Below are 12,458 nucleotides of genomic sequence, written 5' to 3'. Positions count from 1 at the left end.
GCCATGAATTGATGGTACTTGATGCTGTGATATTAGTGTTTTGAATGCTAAGTTTTAAGCCAGCTTTTATAGAGACAATTCTAAGTGCATGTCTTTTCAACAATCTCAGTAGATCTTGTCTCTTTATAAAGAGTCCAAAGGGATAGAATCTTTTCTAAGGAAATAGCTAATACCTGGTGGAACAGATTCTCAAGTATAATATATTTCCTCATGGGAATAAAAAAAAAAACAAAACTGAGTCTCACCTTGGCTGACCTAGCATAAAATACAGTCCATGTCCTAATCAGAGAATAGGAGAAAATCTGGACAGTTTCTAATAGTCTTTCTATTTTTTTTTTTTTTAATGTATTTATTTATTTATTTTTTCAGTGGGTTTTGTCATACATTGACATGAATCAGCAATAGATTTAACTGTATTCCCCATCCCGATCCCCCCTCCCACCTCCCTCTCCACCCGATTCCTCTGGGTCTTCCCAGTGCACCAGGCTCGAGCACTTGTCTCATGCATCCCACCTGGGCTGGTGACCTGTTTCACCATAGATAATATATATGCTGTTCTTTCACAATATCCCACCCTCACCTTCTACCACCGAGTTCAAAAGTCTGTTCTGTACTTCTGTGTCTCTTTTTCTGTTTTGCATACAGGGTTGTCATTACCATCTTTCTAAATTCCATATATATGTGTTAGTATGCTGTAATGTTCTTTATCTTTCTGGCTTACTTCACTCTGTATAAGGGGCTCCAGTTTCATCCATCTCATTAGAACTGGTTCAAATGAATTCTTTTTAATGGCTGAGTAATATTCCATGGTGTATATGTACCACAGCTTCCTTATCCATTCATCTGCTGATGGGCATCTAGGTTGCTTCCATGTCCTGGCTATTATAAACAGTGCTGTGATGAACATTGGGGTGCACATGTCTCTTTCAGATCTGGTTTCCTCAGTGTGTATGCCCAGAAGTGGGATTGCTGGGTCATATGGCAGTTCTATTTCCAGTTTTGTAAGAAATCTCCACACTGTTTTCCATAGCGGCTGTACTAGTTTGCATTCCCACCAACAGTGTAAGAGGGTTCCCTTTTCTCCACACCCTCTCCAGCATTTATTGCTTGTAGACTTTTGGATAGCAGCCATCCTGACTGGCGTGTAATGGTACCTCATTGTGGTTTTGATTTGCATTTCTCTGATAATGAGTGATGTTGAGCATCTTTTCATGTGTTTGTTAGCCATCTGTATGTCTTCTTTGGAGAAATGTCTGTTTAGTTCCTTGGCCCATTTTTTGATTGGGTCATTTATTTTTCTGGAATTGAGCTTCAGGAGTTGCTTGTATATTTTTGAGATTAATCCTTTGTCTGTTTCTTCATTTGCTATTATTTTCTCCCAATCTGAGGGCTGTCTTTTCACCTTACTTATAGTTTCCTTTGCTGTGCAAAAGCTTTTAAGTTTCATTAGGTCCCATTTGTTTAGTTTCGCTTTTATTTCCAATATTCTGGGAGGTGGGTCATAGAGGATCTTGCTGTGGTTTATGTCGGAGAGTGTTTTGCCTATGTTCTCCTCTAGGAGTTTTATAGTTTCTGGTCTTACATTTAGATCTTTAATCCATTTTGAGTTTATTTTTGTGTATGGTGTTAGAAAGTGTTCTAGTTTCATTCTTTTACAAGTGGTTGACCAGTTTTCCCAGCACCACTTGTTAAAGAGGTTGTCTTTTTTCCACTGTATATCCTTGCCCCCTTTGTCAAAGATAAGGTGTCCATAGGTTCGTGGATTTATCTCTGGGCTTTCTATTCTGTTCCATTGATCTATATTTCTGTCTTTGTGCCAGTACCATACTGTCTTGATGACTGTGGCTTTGTAGTAGAGTCTGAAGTCAGGCAGGTTGATTCCTCCAGTTCCATTCTTCTTTCTCAAGATTACTTTGGCTATTCGAGGTTTTTTGTATTTCCATACAAATTGTGAAATTATTTGTTCTAGTTCTGTGAAAAATACCGTTGGTAGCTTGATAGGGATTGCATTGAATCTATAGATTGCTTTGGGTAGAATAGCCATTTTGACAATATTGATTCTTCCAATTCATGAGCATGGTATGTTTCTCCATCTGTTTGTGTCCTCTTTGATTTCTTTCATCAGTGTTTTATAGTTTTCTATGTATAGGTCTTTTGTTTCTTTAGGTAGATATATTCCTAAGTATTTTATTCTTTTTGTTGCAATGGTGAATGGTATTGTTTCCTTAATTTCTCTTTCTGTTTTTTCATTGTTAGTATATAGGAATGCAAGGGATTTTTGTGTGTTACTTTTATATCCTGCAACTTTACTATATTCATTGATTAGGTCTAGTAATTTTCTGGAAGAGTCTTTAGGGTTTTCTATGTAGAGGATCATGTCATCTGCAAACAGCGAGAGTTTCACTTCTTCTTTTCCTATCTGGATTCCTTTTACTTCTTTTTCTGCTCTGATTGCTGTGGCCAAAACTTCCAACACTATGTTGAATAGTAGTGGTGAGAGTGGGCACCCTTGTCTTGTTCCTGATTTCAGGGGAAATGCTTTCAATTTTTCACCATTGAGGGTGATACTTGCTGTGGGTTTGTCATATATAGCTTTTATTATGTTGAGGTATGTTCCTTCTATTCCTGCTTTTTGGAGTGTTTTAATCATAAATGGGTGTTGAATTTTGTCAAAGGCTTTCTCTGCATCTATTGAGATAATCATACAGATTTTATCTTTCAATTTGTTAATGTGGTGTATTACATTGATTGATTTGCAGATATTAAAGAATCCTTGCATTCCTGGGATAAAGCCCACTTGGTCGTGGTGTATGATTTTTTTAATATGTTGTTGGATTCTGTTTGCTAGAATTTTATTAAGGATTTTTGCATCTATGTTCATCAGTCATATTGGCCTGTAGTTTTCTTTTTTTGTGGCATCTTTGTCTGGTTTTGGAATTAGGGTGATGGTGGCCTCATAGAATGAGTTTGGAAGTTTACCTTCCTCTGCAATTTTCTGGAAGAGTTTGAGTAAGATAGGTGTTAGCTCTTCTCTAAATTTTTGGTAGAATTCAGCTGTGAAGCCATCTGGTCCTGGGCTTTTGTTTGCTGGAAGATTTTTGATTACAGTTTCGATTTCCTTGCTTGTGATGGGTCTGTTAAGATCTTCTATTTCTTCCTGGTTCAGTGTTGGAAGGTTATACTTTTCTAAGAATTTGTCCATTTCATCCAAGTTGTCCATTTTATTGGCATAGAGCTGCTGGTAGTAGTCTCTTATGATCCTTTGTATTTCAGTGTTGTCTGTTGTGATCTCTCCATTTTCATTTCTAATTTTGTTAATTTGGTTCTTCTCTCTTTGTTTCTTAATGAGTCTTGCTAATGGTTTGTCAATTTTGTTTATTTTTTCAAAAAACCAGCTTTTAGCTTTGTTGATTTTTGCTATGGTCTCTTTAGTTTCTTTTGCATTTATTTCTGCCCTAATTTTTAAGATTTCTTTCCTTCTGCTAACCCTGAGGTTCTTCATTTCTTCCTTCTCTAATTGCTTTAGGTGTAGAGTTAGGTTATTTATTTGGCTTTTTTCTTGTTTCTTGATGTGAGCCTGTATTGCTATGAACCTTCCCCTTAGCACTGCTTTTACAGTGTCCCATAGGTTTTGGGTTGTTGTGTTTTCATTTTCATTCATTTCTATGCATATTTTGATTTCTTTTTTGATTTCTTCTATGCTTTGTTGGTTATTCAGAAGCGTGTTATTTAGCCTCCATATGTTTGAATTTTTAACATTTTTTTTTCCTGTAATTGAGATCTAATCTTACTGCACTGTGGTCAGAAAAGATGACTGGAATGATTTCAATTTTTTTGAATTTTCCAAGACCAGATTTGTGGCCCAGGATGTCATCTATTCTGGAGAAGGTTCCGTGTGCACTTGAGAAAAAGGTGAAGTTGATTGTTTTGGGGTGAAATGTCCTATAGATATCAATTAGGTCTAGCTGGTCCATTGTGTCATTTAAGGTTTGTGTTTCCTTGTTAATTTTCTGTTTAGTTGATCTATCCATAGTTGTGAGTGGGGTATTAAAGTATCCCACTATGATTGTGTTAGTATTAATTTCCTCTTTCATACTCGTTAGCGTTTGCCGTACATATTGCGGTGCTCCTATGTTGGGTGCATATATATTTATAATTGTTATATCTTCTTCTTGCATTAATCCTTTGATCATTAAGTAGTGTCCTTCTTTGTCTCTTTTCACATCCTTTATTTGAAAGTCTATTTTATCTGATATGAGTATTGCGACTCCTGCTTTCTTTTGGTCTCCGTTTGCGTGAAATATTTTTTTCCAGCCCTTCACTTTTAGTCTGTATGTGTCTCTTACTGTGAGGTGGGTCTCTTGTAGACAGCATATATAGGGGTCTTGTTTTTGTATCCATTCAGCCAATCTTTGTCTTTTGGTTGGGGCATTCAACCCATTTACATTTAAGGTAATTATTGATAGGTGTGGTCCCGTTGCCATTTACCTTGTTGTTTTGGGTTCACGTTTATACAACCTTTCTGCATTTCCTATCTAGAGAAGATCCTTTAGCATTTGTTGAAGAGCTGGTTTGGTGGTGCTGAATTCTCTCAGCTTTTGCTTGTCTGTAAAGCTTTTGAATTCTCCTTCATATCTGAATGAGATCCTTGCTGGGTACAGTAATCTAGGTTGTAGGTTATTCTCTTTCATTACTTTCAGTACGTCCTGCCATTCCCTTCTGGCCTGGAGGGTTTCTATTGATAGATCAGCTGTTATCCTTATGGGAATCCCTCTGTGTGTTATTTGCTGTTTCTCCCTTGCTGCTTTTTAATATTTGTTCTTTGTGTTTGATCTTTGTTAATTTGATTAATATGTGTCTTGGGGTGTTTCGCCTTGGGTTTATCCTGTTTGGGACTCTCTGGGTTTCTTGGACTTGGGTGGCTATTTCCTTCCCCATTTTAGGGAAGTTTTCAGCTATTATCTCCTCGAGTATTTTCTCATGGCCTTTCTTTTTGTCTTCTTCTTCTGGGATTCCTATGATTCGAATGTTGGGGCGTTTCATATTGTCCCAGAGGTCCCTGAGGTTGTCCTCATTTCTTTTGATCCTTTTTTCTTTTTTCCTCTCTGTTTCACTTATTTCCACCATTTTATCTTCTACCTCACTTATCCTATCTTCTGTCTCCGTTATTCTACTCTTGGTTCCCTCCAGAGTGTTTTTGATCTCATTCATTGCATTATTCATTTTTAACTGACTCTTTTTTATTTCTTCTAGGTCTTTATTAAACATTTCTTGCATCTTTTCAATCTTTGTCTCCAGGCTATTTATCTGTAACTCCATTTTGTTTTCAAGATTTTGGATCATTTTGATTATCATTATTCTAAATTCTTTTTCAGGTAGATTCCCTATCTCCTCCTCTTTTGTTTGACTTGGTGGGCATTTTTCATGTTCCTTTACCTGTTGGGTATTTCTCTGCCTTTTCATCTTGTTTAGATTGCTGTGTCTGGACTGGGCTTTCTGTATTCTGGAGGTCTGTGGTTCCTTTTTATTTTGGAGGTTTTTCCCAGTGGGTGGGGTTAGACGATTGGCTTGTCAAGGTTTCCTGGTTAGGAACGTTTGCGTCGGTGTTCTGGTGCGTGGAACTTGATTTCTTCTCTCTGGAGAGCAATGGAGTGCTCAGTAATGAGTTTTGAGATGGGTCTATGTGTTAGGTGTCACCTTGGGCAGCCTGTATGTTGATGTTTAGGGCTATGTTCCTGCGTTGGTGGAGAATTTGCTTGGTATGTCTTGCTCTAATACTTATTGGCTCTTGGGTGGTGGTTGGTTTCAGTCTAGGTATGGAGGCTTTTGGACGGTCACTTATTACTTAAAGTTCCATGCAGTCAGGAGTTTTCTGGTGTTCTCAGGTTTTGGGCTTAAGTCTCCTGCCTCTGGATCTCAGTTTTATTCTTCCAGTAGTCTCAGGACTTCTCCAACTACACAGCACTGATAAGAAAACTTCTAGGTTAATGGCGAAAAGATTCTCCCCCGTTAGGGACACCCAGAGAGGTTCACAGAGTTACATGAAGAAGAGGAGAGGGAGGAGGGAGATAGAGATGAGCAGGAGGAGAAAAAGGGGGACTCAAGAGGACAGAGACAGATCTACGCAGCTGTCTGTTCCCAGAGTGTTCTCCGTAGCCCAGTCACCTACAAAGATTCACAGAATTGGATTGGGAAGAGAAAGGGAAAGGAGGAAATAGAGGTGTTCTGAGGTAGAAAACAGAGAGTCAAGATTGGGAGAGAATAATCAACACACTCCTGAATAAAAATGGGAACTGAATATTGGATTCTTAAATGTTCACAATTTATATCATATATTGAAAAACAAAAATTAAAAATCTGGAGTAGAGATTAGACTCTTAAAAATACTATATTAAAAACAAAAACCAAAACACACACGCAAAAAATTTTAAAAATATATATGAAGTTCAGTTTAAAAAATAGGGCTTCTCTTTTTATTTTTTTGGTAAGGTTATAGTGTATTGAAAATGAAAATTAAGCAGTAGTAGAGGAGTACTAGAGGACTTTAAAAGAAATAAGAGAACAAGAAAAATAGAAAATAGAAGAGAAAAAGGAGAAAAAAAGAAAAAGAACAAAAAGAATTTTCCCTAATTAAAAAAATCGTAAAAATCTATGAAAATGAAAGTTAAGGAGTGATGGGGGAGTAATAGGGAATTTTAAAGGAAAATAAAAGAGAAAAAATAAAAAAGAAAAAATTAAAAAAAAATTTTTTTTTCTTATTAAAAAAAAATAAAAGTAAAAATATATCTAGGAATTTCTCTGGAGCTGTTGCGGTCAGTGTCAGTTCGGCTCAGTTTCAGATATCTCCTCGTTCCAGCTTACAGTTCTTGATATCTACAGGCCTCTTCCGGTGTAATCGTGTTTTCTACAGGGATTTTAATCTGTTGCAGAGCTCTCTCCTGAAGAGGTTCCCTTTGTTTATTTGGCTTCTGTTTGCCAGTTTCTTCAGAGCCTTATTTCCGCCCTGACACAGGCGGGCGGAGGTGGACTCTTATTCAGGTAGCTAGTTCTGTCGCGTTGCTGGGAGGGGCTGATGCTGCGGGGATGGGCTGGCGCTGCCGAGAGAGGCTGGCGCTGCTTTCTCGGTCTGCGCTGCTCAGGATCCTGGCTGCTCTATATGGAGCGCGCCACGCGCAGCTCCAGCCCTCGGGTGTTCCACAAAAGTGCGGAACAAAAGGCTGCGTCTGCTCTTGTGCCTTCCCCGTCAGAGCGGTCCAGGCAGCCAGGAGCTTGACAGGCGCACTCTCTCCAGGTGTGGCGCACCTGTTCCCTTCCACGGTCCCAATCTCGGTTTCCGCCGGCGCCAGTCGGTGCGTGCGCCTTCTGCCCTCTGCGTCCCCCAGCCCCAGTCCCCGCCCGCGTTGGTCGGGTGCCTGCGCGCTGTGTCTCGCTGCGACCTGCTCCCGCCTCCGGCGGGTCCGGGCCGGCCCGCAGTCTGCGAGCCCCTCTCTGGACTCTCTCAGTCCCCCCGTTCCGCGAACGGCCGGCAGCGTGTTCAGGCCGGTTAATTTTCTCTCTCTTCCCTGCTCTCCCACAGTTCAAGTTGGCAACTCACAAAAGCTCCCTCCGATTGTCCTCAGGGCACTCAGGCCCGGACCCTGCCCCAAACAATGCCGCCCGCTCCTCTCCGTGCCGCTCCCACTTGCTGGTGGCAGATGCGGGTGTCTGGGGCACTTTTCTGCTGAGAGTTGCTTTTAGGCACGTAATCTGGGTTTTATTTATTGTTTCCCTCCCAGTCAGGTTGCCCTCCTAGATTCAAACACTTCCCCCAGGCCCGCCAGTGCGAGGGTTTCCCGGTGTCTGGAAACGTCCTCTAAAGACTCGCTTCCCGGGACGGATCTCCGTCCTTAGCTCTTTTGTCTCACTTTTTATCTTTTACATTTTGTCCTACCTCCTTTCGAAGACAATGGGCTGCTTTTCTGTGCGCCTGATGACCTCAGCTAGCGATCAGAAGTTGTTTTGTGAAGTTTGCTCTGCGTTCAGATATTCTTTTGATGAATTTGTAGGAGAGAAAGTGGTCTCCCAGTCCTACTCCTCCGCCATCTTGGCTCCTCCCCCTAATTGTCTTTCTTATAGTCTTGGTTGATAGAGGATCAAATTGTGGAAGTAGGACTACAAATAATTTCCACACTATTAAGAAAAGGCTGTTGCCAAGCTATGAAACACTATCAAATGAATCCAAATTACAAAAAATAAACAAAACACTTGTTTGCACAGCAGCATACTTTATTGCTAGAAAAACGAGACCCTAAGGACAGTTATTGAATTATGAAGAGTAAATACGAGATTTAGAAATATAACATTGTCTCTATAATAAAAGACACATTCTCATAATGTTGGGAAAAATTCTATATATAATGATATGAGGCTAATATAATTGTCTAGAAAATTGTGATGTTGATGACCGATTCAAATAATTATGTTTATATATAGTATTATCTCAGTTATTGCCCAAATTTTGAAATTCTTGTCTTAGAATTCTTGTCTAGGAATACCTACCTTCCTAGTACCTCTGTTGCAAAAGCATGGGTAATCATAGCAGATAAATGAGAATGTTTAGTTAATGAAAGGTTAGAATAGCAAATTAATGGAATGAAGGGATGGGAGAAATATCATTAAAACACAGTTAAGAATTAAGAAATATTTTACTTACCTAAAACAGTACTCAGTTCTTTCATCACTGTACCTACTTTGATCTTCTCTTCATCTATAAGACACGGTAAAATTTAGACATTGATAAGCCCAAACTCAGAAAAAAAAGCAAAAACTACAAAGTTCTTACATTAAGAAGTCAAGCCTGGATGAAGGCTATTGACTATATTCTGTCCTTTTAAAATTTATGATTCCTGGACTTTAAAGGATAGCTCCATTATCTACAACAGGGATTAAGATTGCTTACATCATAAAGTCTATGTTAGGCAAAATGTTTTCTAAGTTTCTTGGACTCATGTTTCTAACTCCATATTTCCCTAGTAATGGCTGATAATATATGACTGGTATACATTTAAGGCTATTTTTTATGGTATTATGTCATTTTATATAGTTGGGAAAAGATAAAGAATGCCAGGAAAAGGAGCAATGAAGACCAAATTGTGTGGTGAACTAAAGCTTTTAAATTTTGCCTAAGGGAAAAATGCCATGTAGAGAATGGAAAGATGAGGCAAAAAAGGCTGGTTGGAGTTAACAGTTTAGAAGTTGACATCAGACTGTCTGGATCTGGGAAAACAGCAGTGAGAAAAAGATGAAAATTCTGACTCCACAAATTTTATATTAATTTGTTTTCTTTATGACTGTATCTCTTTTGCATTCCAATTCCCTATGATGAAAGGACATCTTTTTTTTTTTTGCTGTTAGTTCTGGAAGGTCTTATACGTGTTCATAAAACCAGTCAACTTCAGCTTCTTCAGCATTAGTGGTTGGGGCATAGACTTGGATTACTGTAATGTTGAAAAGTTTGCCTTGGAAATGAACTGAGATCATTCTTTCATTTTTGAGGCTGCACCCAAGTACTGCATTTCGGACTCTTGTTGACTATGAGGGCTACTCCATTTCTCCTAAGGGATTCTTGCCTGCAGTAGTAGATATAATGGTCATCTGAAGTAAACTTGCCCATTCCTGTCCATTTTGGTTCACTGATTCCTAAGATGTTGATGTTCACTCTTGCCATCTCCTGCTTGACCATGTCCAATTTACCTTGATTCATGGACCTAACATTTCAGGTCCCTATGCAATATTGTTCTTTAGAGCATCAGACTTTACTTTCACCACCAAACACATCCACAATTAAGTGCTTTTTCCGTTTTGGCCAAGCCACTTCATTCTTCCTGGAGCTATTAGTAATTGTCTTTCACTCTTCCCTAGTAGCATATTGGACACCTTCCAACCTGGGGGGCTCATCTTCCAGTATCGTGTGTGTGTGTGTGTGTATGTGTGTTATTCACTCAGTCATGTCTGACTCTGTGTAACCCCATGGACTGTAGCTCACCAGCCTCCTCTGTCTATGGGATTCTCTGGGCAAGAATACAGGAGTGGGTTCCCATTCCCTTCTCCAGTGAATCTTCCTGACCCAGGAATCGAACGCAGGTCTCTTGAATTTCAGGCAGATTCTTTACCATCTGAGCCATTGGGGGATCCCTCCCTCTGGTATATCTTTTTACCATTTCATACCGTTCATGTGGTTCTCGTGGAAAGAATACTAGAGCGGGTTTGCCAATCCCTTCTCCAGTAAATCATGTTTTGTCAGAACATTTCATTATGACCCATTCCTCTTGCATGGCCCTGCACAGCATGGATCATAGCTTCATTGAGTTATACAAGCCCTTTTGCCATGACAAAGTTGTGATCCATGTAGGGGAACACATGACTGGTCCAAAATTGGAAAAGGAGTATGACAAGGCTGTATATTGTCACCCTGCTTATTTAACTTATATGCAGAGTACGTCATGTGAAATGCACAGCTGGGTGAATCACAAGCTGGAATCAAGATTGCTGGAAAAAATTTCAGCAACCTCAGATATGCAGACGATACCACTCTAAATGGCAGAAAGTGAAGAGGAAATAAAAGCCTCTTGATGAGGGTGGAAAAGAGTGAAAAAGTCTGGCTTAAACCTCAACATTTATAAAACTAAGATCATGGCCTCTGGGCCCATCATGTGTGAGTGCATGCTTAGTCATTTCAGTCATGCCTGACTCTTTGCTGCCCTGTGAACTGTAGTCCACCAGGCTTCTCTATCCATGGGATTCTTCAGGCAAGAATACCAGAGTAAGTTGAAATGCCCTCCTCCAGGGGATCTTCCCAAATTGGGGACTGAACCTGTGTCTGCCTGCATCTCTTGTATTACAGAGGGATTATTTACCTACCTGGGAAGCCCCTGGTTCCAAGACTTTATGACAAATATAAGGGGAAAAAATGGAAGCAATGGCAGATTTTATTTTCTTGGGCTCCAAAATTACTGTGGACAGAGACTGCAGCCATTAAACTAAAAGACGCTTGCTCCTTGGAAGGAAAGCTATGACAAACCTAGACAGCATATTAAAAAGCAGAGACATCACTTTGCCGACAGAAGTCTGTATAGTCAAAGTTATGGTTTTTCCAGTAGTCATGTACAGATGTGAGAGTTGGACCATAAGGAAGGCTGAGTGCCAAAGAATTGATGCTTTCAAATTGTGGTGCTGGAGAAGACTCTTGAGAGATCCTTGGACTGCAAGGAGATAAAACTAGTAAATCCTAAAGGAAGTCAACCCTGTATATTCATTGGAAGGAATGATGCTGAAGCTGAAGCTCCAAAACTTTGGCTACGTGATGTGAAGAGTCAACCCATTGGAAAAGACCCCGATACTAGGAAAAGTGAAAGTCTTTCAGTCATGTCCGACTCTTTGCAATGCTATGGACTGTCTGTATAGTCTATGGAATTCACCAGGCCAAAATACTGAAGTGGGTAGCCTTTCCCTTCTTCAGGGGATCTTCCCAACCCACGGATCAAACCCAGGTCTCCCACATTGTAGGCGGATTCTTTACCAGCTGAGCCACAGGGGAAACCCAAAGATTGAAGGCAAAAGGAGCAGAGGGTGACAGAAGATTAGATGGTTGGATGGCATCACCAACTCAATGGACATGAATTTGAGTAAATTCTAGGAGACAGTGTAGGACAAGGAAGCCTCGCATGCTGCAGTCCATGGGGCTGCAAGGAGCAGGACATGACTTCATGACTGAACAACAACAACAATGACTGTATCTCTAAGGCTGAAGCAGACAATGCTGGGTGTTAGGTGTTCAATAGATATGATACATGAATGAATAAATTGAATGAGAAAATTCATAAAAATGCTTAGCACTGTCTGGCATATTGGAAAACAATGCATATAAGCTATGAGGGGGTCATTGATTTTTAATCTGAGGTCAGATTTTCACCTTAGTTATTAAGTCATCATGGCTAGTGTGATCGGAATGAACTTAAGGCAATAATATGGCTGACAGACCAGTCAGGAGGCTTCTGTAGTAGTCTTGGCCAAGACAATGAGTTTTGAATTAAGTAGCAGAGATAAAATTGAGATTTTGTTTCAAGGGAAAAGAAGAGGGAGTATAAGTCAAAGATAATTTGTGGATTCTTTCACGAGTAATTGTGGTGGATTATAGGGATACAGAAATGTTGCTGTTCAGTCACTCAGTCATGTGTGACTCTTTGTGACCCCATGAACTGCAGCACGCCAGGCTTCCCTGTCCTTCAGCATCTCCTGGAGCTTGCTCAAACTCATGTCCATTGAGTCAGTGATGCCATCCAACCATCTCTTCCTCTGTCGTCCCCTTCTCCTCCCACCTTCTATCTTTCCCAGCATGAGGGTTTTTTCATATGAGTCAGTTCTTCACATCAGGTGGCCAAAGTTTGGCACTTCAGCATCAGTCCTTCCAATGAATATTC

The sequence above is a fragment of the Dama dama genome, chromosome 5 (assembly GCF_033118175.1).
Source record: "Dama dama isolate Ldn47 chromosome 5, ASM3311817v1, whole genome shotgun sequence".
Lineage (NCBI taxonomy): Eukaryota > Metazoa > Chordata > Mammalia > Artiodactyla > Cervidae > Dama > Dama dama.
The sequence above is the reverse complement of the archived record's forward strand: the minus strand, read 5'-3'. Positions refer to the sequence as shown.